Raw genomic sequence first — 6,407 nt, forward strand, 5'->3', positions numbered from 1 at the left:
CTCAGTGGTGCTCTGTGCTGAGAGTGCATAACCTGCTTGGAATTCTCTCTCTCTCTCCCTCTCTCTCTCCTCCTCCTCTGCTCTCCCTCTCTCTCTCTCCCTTAGAATAAATAAATAAACTTAAATAAAGAACTTCTTTAAAAATATATTTTCATGAGCTGAAATAAACAAGATGAAATCATTCCTTAACAGGGACCATTTAAAGTTTGTCATCTAAAAAATACAAATAGGGTGCCTGGGTGGTTCAGTCAGTTAAGCATCCAACTTCGGCTCAGGTCACAATCTCACAGCTTGTGAGTTCGAGCCCCGCATCAGGCTCTGTGCTGACAGCTCAGAGCCTGGAGCCTCTTCAGATTCTGTGTCTTTCTCTCTCTCTCTCTCCTCCCCCGCTCACAATCTGTCTCTGTCTCTTAAAGATAAACATTAAAAAAAATTTTTTTAATACATAAATAATAAAAATTAAAATTAAAAAAGTCTGTCACCTAAGCTAATTCTGAAAAAAAGGAGGAGATATTAAAATATATTAGAAAGCAATAATTTCTCAGTGTGGAAATAGCTTATGAACAGGCTAATTAAATTAAATAGGAAGCAGAGAAATGCATCTTAAAAGATGAGAATTTGGATATGACAAAAGTGGTTATTTAAATTAAGATTATTCAATTACATGTAATCAAAATGAAACAAAAAAACCAGCCATCCAGAAAAAAAAATTAAGATCCATATTTCACACCTACCCTGAAGACAAGTCTCATATGGATCAAGGATTTAAATGTAAAACAACAAACCCTTGAAACTATGAGACAAAAACTATGGGACTGGTTTTTTTTGTTTGTTTGGTTTTTTGTTTTTTGTTTTTTTGGGTTTTTTTGCTGCTAATGTCTGGATGGGAAAACCTTTCTTAACATGACACAAAGCCAAAAAGGCATAAAAAACTAATACATTAACCAGAAAAAAAAACCTGCATGGTAAAAATGTTCAGATGGAAAGTCAAAAGACTAAGGATAAGCTGAGGAAAAATATTTGTCACTCACAGCATAGACAAATAATTAATTTTTCTAATACTAAAGAGTTCCTACAAGAGAATAATAAAATCCACAACTCCCAAGACAGATGAACAAAGTGTATACCAAACAATTCACAGAAAATGACACACATATATGTCTCATGATTACTCCAGCAATGTGCTTATTCAACTAACACATACTGCCACCCAGTTACTTATCTTTGGATATGCTTTGTATTATCTCTAAAGCAGGCAAATTCCCAAGATGCCTGGTAATTGAATAGTCACAGAAAAAGGGCATTTTCAAAAGGAGGGAGTGGGGCGCCTGGGTGGCTCAGTTGGTTAAGTGTCCGACTTCAGCTCAGGTCATGATCTCACAGTCTGTGGGTTCGAGCCCTGCATCAGGCTCTGTGTTGACAGCTCAGAGCCTGGAGCCTGCTTCCGATTCTGTGTCTCCCTCTCTCTCTGCCCCTCACCTGCTCATGCTCTGTCTCTCTCTGTCGCAAAAATAAATAAAAAAAAACATTAAAAAAAAAAAAAAGGAGGGAGCGATCAATCAGTAAGAGTCAAATGCTGCTGAGAGGTCAACTATGAAAAGTGCCCACTGGACCCATACATCTGTGGTCAATTGATTTCAACAAGGATGACAGGAAAATTCAATGGTGAAACAATAGTCTTTTTCAACAAATGATGTTGCAACAGCTCAATATCCACATGCAAAATAATGAATTTGGACCCCTACATCATGCTATACATAAAAATTTACCCAAAATGGATTAAAGACCTCAATGTTGGACTTATAACTATAAAAGTCTTAATTTTTTAAAAGTTTATCTATTTTGAGAGAGAGAGAGAGAGAGAGAGAGAGAGAGAGTAAGTAGGGGAGAGGTAGAGAGAGAGGGAAAGAGAAAGAATCCTAAGCAGGCTCTACACTGTCAGTGCAGAGCCCAATGCTGGGCTTGAACTCACAAATCATGAGATCATGACCTGAGCTGAAATTGGACACTTAACCTACTGAGCCATCCAGGCACCCCAACTATAAAAGTCTTATAACAAAGAATAGGTATAAATCTTCATGACCTTGGCTTAGGCAATGGTTTCTAAGATATGGCACCTAAATCATAAGCAACCAAAGGAAAAATAAATAAATTGGACTTCATCAAAATTAAAAGCTTTTGTATGTCAAAGGACACTATCAAAATAGTGAAAAAACAGCCCACAGAATGAGAGAAAATATTTGCAAATCATGCACCTGATAGTGGTCTATTATTATCTAGAATATATTAAGAACTCTCACAACTCAGTAATAAAAAGATAATCCAATTTGAAAATGAGCAAAGGATTTGAATAGACATTTCTCCAAAGATACACACATGGCCAAATAAGCATATAAAAAGATGCTCAACACTTTTAGTCATAAGGGAAATGTGAGTCAAAACTCCAATGAGATGCCACTTCATACCCATTAGGAAAGCTAGAATTAAAAAAATTAGATATTAATAAGAGTTGGTAAAATTGAAGCCCTCCTATATCGCTGATGGGAATGTAAAATGGTGCACTTGCTTTAGAAAACAGTTTGGCAGTTCCTCAAAAGGCTAAATAGTTATCATATGACCCAGCAATTCCACGCGTGTATTTACTCAAGAAAATTGAATTGACTCAAGAGAATTACACAAAAGCTTGTACACAAATATTCACAGAAACATTATTCATAATAGCCAAAAGTAGGGGCTCCTGGGTGGCTCAGTCAGTTAAGCGTCCAACTTCGGCTCAGGTCATGATCTCATGGTTTATGAGTTCGAGGCCCATGTTGGGCTCTGGGCTGTCAGTTCAGAGCCTGGAGTCTGCTTTGGATTCTGTGTCCCCCTCTCTCTCTGCCCCTCCCCCACTCACGCTCTGTCTCTCAAAAAACGAATAAATGTTAAAAAAAATTAAAAATAATAATAATAGCCCAAAGTGGAAACAACACAAATGTCCCTTAACTGATGAATCTATAAACAAAATGATACATCTATGCTGTGGTATATTACAGAATATTACTCAACAATAAAAAGGAATGAAGTACTGATATATGCTCCAACATGGATGAACTTTGAAAACATTATGCTAAATGAAAGAAGCCAGTCATAAAAGTCACATGTTGTATGATTCTAGTCAGAGTAAATGTCCAGAATGGGCAAATCTATAGAGGCAGAAGGTAGATGAGTGGTTGTCAGAGGCAGCAGGAAAGAGGAAATAGAAAGTGATTATTAATGGCTATGGGGTTTTTCTTTTAGAATAATAAAAATATTCTGGAATTAGAAAGGGGTAATGGTCAACACAACCTTGTGAATATACTAAGAAATCACTGAATTATATGCTTTAAAATTGTGTTTTTTCTGGTATATTTCTTTTAAAAAGCATTTATTGGTTTTTTAAGAGTAGGATAGTATTGATGTCCTTTGTAAGAGCAGTTTTAGAAAGGTTGGTAATCAAAGACACAGTGCAGTGGATCAAAGAATGAGTAGGAAGGAAAGAAGTGTAGTGAGTATATGCAACTTCTTTCAAGGTTAGGTGAGAAGAGGGTAAGAAGGGCAAGAGTTGAGAGAGATGAAAAGTCAAAGACTGTTTTGGTGTTTGGTTTTGGTATTTATGATAGGAGAAGCTTAATTAGGTTAAAATGATTATGGAAAGATCTAGCTGAGGAGAAGTAGCTGAATATTTGGTAAGGAGGATAATAAATAGAATAATTACGGGAGCAAAAAAGGGTAGGATGAGTTCTAGAACATAGAGAGCCACTAAATAGGAGGAAAAACACTGGGTGGAGGAAGTGAAATTATGTATATTGAAGTAGTTGACTTTGAGGAAGTTAGGTCTATTGTCAACAGAGAGGCTGGAGTTGTGGACCATGAAGAAGGAAGGGAAATAACACTCGCTGAAGATGAGGAAGGGAGAGAAAGGTGAAAAGACTGGAGACTATGGTCATAGATTGAAGTATCCAAACCTTTTATTTTAGAAAAGAAGCATTTCCAAATGACCACAGGATATGGACATAACAGTCACTGACATGAGCTCAGGGGAACTGAGAGGCCAGAGTGTGTACAAATGATCTCTATGGTTAAGAATTACTGAAGTTATCCTGAAAACACAGGTCTATAAACATTATTTATCCATTTTTCACGATGCCCAGAAATGGCCACGACACCTCTACTTTTTACTTTTTAATCTATCTGAGCCACACATCTGTACTCTCACTCTTCTTTTGTGTTTTATATATATAAAAAAACCCAATATTTTTGCAATATTTTTGCAGCTGTCATATACATTTTTCTGAAAACATACAAAATTATCTGTATGTGGATGTGCATGAATGTAGGCCCTGAATCTAACAAACTTATTTAGGAAAAGCACATAATTTTTTTCCTGATCTTAGAACCATGTAAGATTTAAGTAAAACATCCCATACTTGATAAAATGATTATAGTAGCATGAACAGCAGAGTACGGTGATTAAGAGTAGTGACACTGGAGTCACTCAGGTCTGTGTAGCTTCATATAAATTATGTAACCTATTTGAGCCTTAATTTCCTCAAGCGTAAATATTTACCATTAATTAAGCATAATACATTTAAGATAGAAAAAAAGTCTATATTTGAAGCTGGTACTAGCACCAAAAATCTTAAGTCATAAGCACAAACTAATTCTGTTGGCAAAATCAGTAATTCAGTCTCTAGTTCCTGATGATTTAGGAGGTTTAGGGCATTTGATCTGGTGAATTGCCTCTCTAATGTATCATTGGGGTTGTTCCTAAATTCCAGAAAAATCCCTAGCAAAGAATCATTCTAGTGACCCCAAACAACCCAGTTTGGTCCTATTACTGATTATGCTTATGCTAATTGGACTCCCTGAGTAGCAAACACTTCCTAAAACTGATCAGAATTCCTTGGAGAATCTATAGTGCTTCTGACCTTTTGAGCATAAGGTACCTCCATTTCCACTCCTTTGAGTTAGGTCCCTCATACCTATTCTAATATCTATTCTAATCTTACTCTAAACTCCTGGAGCAACCCAGGATCCCCAAAAGATAGCTGGTAGTTTCTCATTAGTTTAGTGAAACCGTGGATTGAGCTACAGGTGTCAGCTACTTTCCACTAAGGTCTGAGTAGGCTAAGGCCCAGGAAACTATTCTTGTAATTAAGATTCCTTGGTTATTTTATCTGCATATATATGTGTGTGTATACATATATACACATGCCTATGTCTTTCTTCACCTCTCCACTGTGGTTTATTTTGGTTTAAAATAATCTTTACAGTAAGAATTACCATGACTGGGGCACCTGGGTGGCTCAGATGGTTGAGCATCTGATTCTTGATTTCAGCTTAGGTCATGATCTCACAGTTTGTGAGTTTGAGCCCCACATTCTGGCTCTGCACTGATAGCCTGGAGAGTGCCTGGGATTCACTCTCTCTCCCTCTTGCCTTGCCCCTCCCTCTTTCTCTCTCTAAATAAAAATTTAAAACATTTTAAAAAATTCCAGAAACAATGACAGTAATGATATATTTTAATCACATAAAAGGCACTAGAGTTTTTATTTATTTATTTTTTAATGTTTATTTATTATTGAGAGACAGAGAGACACAGAGTGTGAGCAGGGGAGGGGGGAGAGAGAGGGGGAGACACAGAATCCGAAGCAGGCTCGAGGCTCTGAGCTGTCAGCACAGAGCCCGACGCGGGGCTTGAACTCACAAACTGCGAGATCATGACCTGAGCCAAAGTCGGTCGCCTAACCAACTGAGCCACCCAGGCGACCCAAAAGGCACTAGTTTTAATATAAGTTTGTACCACTTTGTTTAGTGCTTACTAAACAAATTTCCTTTCTCTAAGCATGACGAGCATGATGAAAGTTTTGTATGGAATTATTGTTCAGGGTCAACATTCTACAGTAAACCTCAGCATATGCCATTACGCACCAGGAACAAATATTTAAAAAACAAAAAAGAGGATGTTACCAAAAGGAGCCAGCTCTAAAGATGAGCGCTGTGCTTCAGCAATGGGTTTGGGGACAACTGGTGTCAAGACCCCTGCCCTGGGTTATACCATGAAGGACTTTTATAATGAGAAACTGAGTCTAGAGAGTCTTCTGAAGCTCTTGTGGAAGAAAGGAATTTCTTGGTAGCTCAGAGCAGGTCATTTTTGTTTTCTGCCCAGTGTTAACCCCAGGACCCTGAATACAAACCCAGGGTAGGCGTCCACCCTCCCACTGAGCCCTGCTCACCCCTGTGGCCTGGATCCACATATTCGCAACCTCACATTCTTCCCTGGTGACCGCCTGCTCCTCCTGAGCCGAGCCAGCCGAGCCGGGATCCCCCGCGCAGGCACAATCCACGCAACTCTGAGGCCAGCGCTCCGCCCAGAGCAACCCAGC

This window comes from Panthera tigris, chromosome B3, assembly GCF_018350195.1.
Source record: "Panthera tigris isolate Pti1 chromosome B3, P.tigris_Pti1_mat1.1, whole genome shotgun sequence".
In the NCBI taxonomy this organism is placed as follows: Eukaryota; Metazoa; Chordata; class Mammalia; order Carnivora; family Felidae; genus Panthera; species Panthera tigris.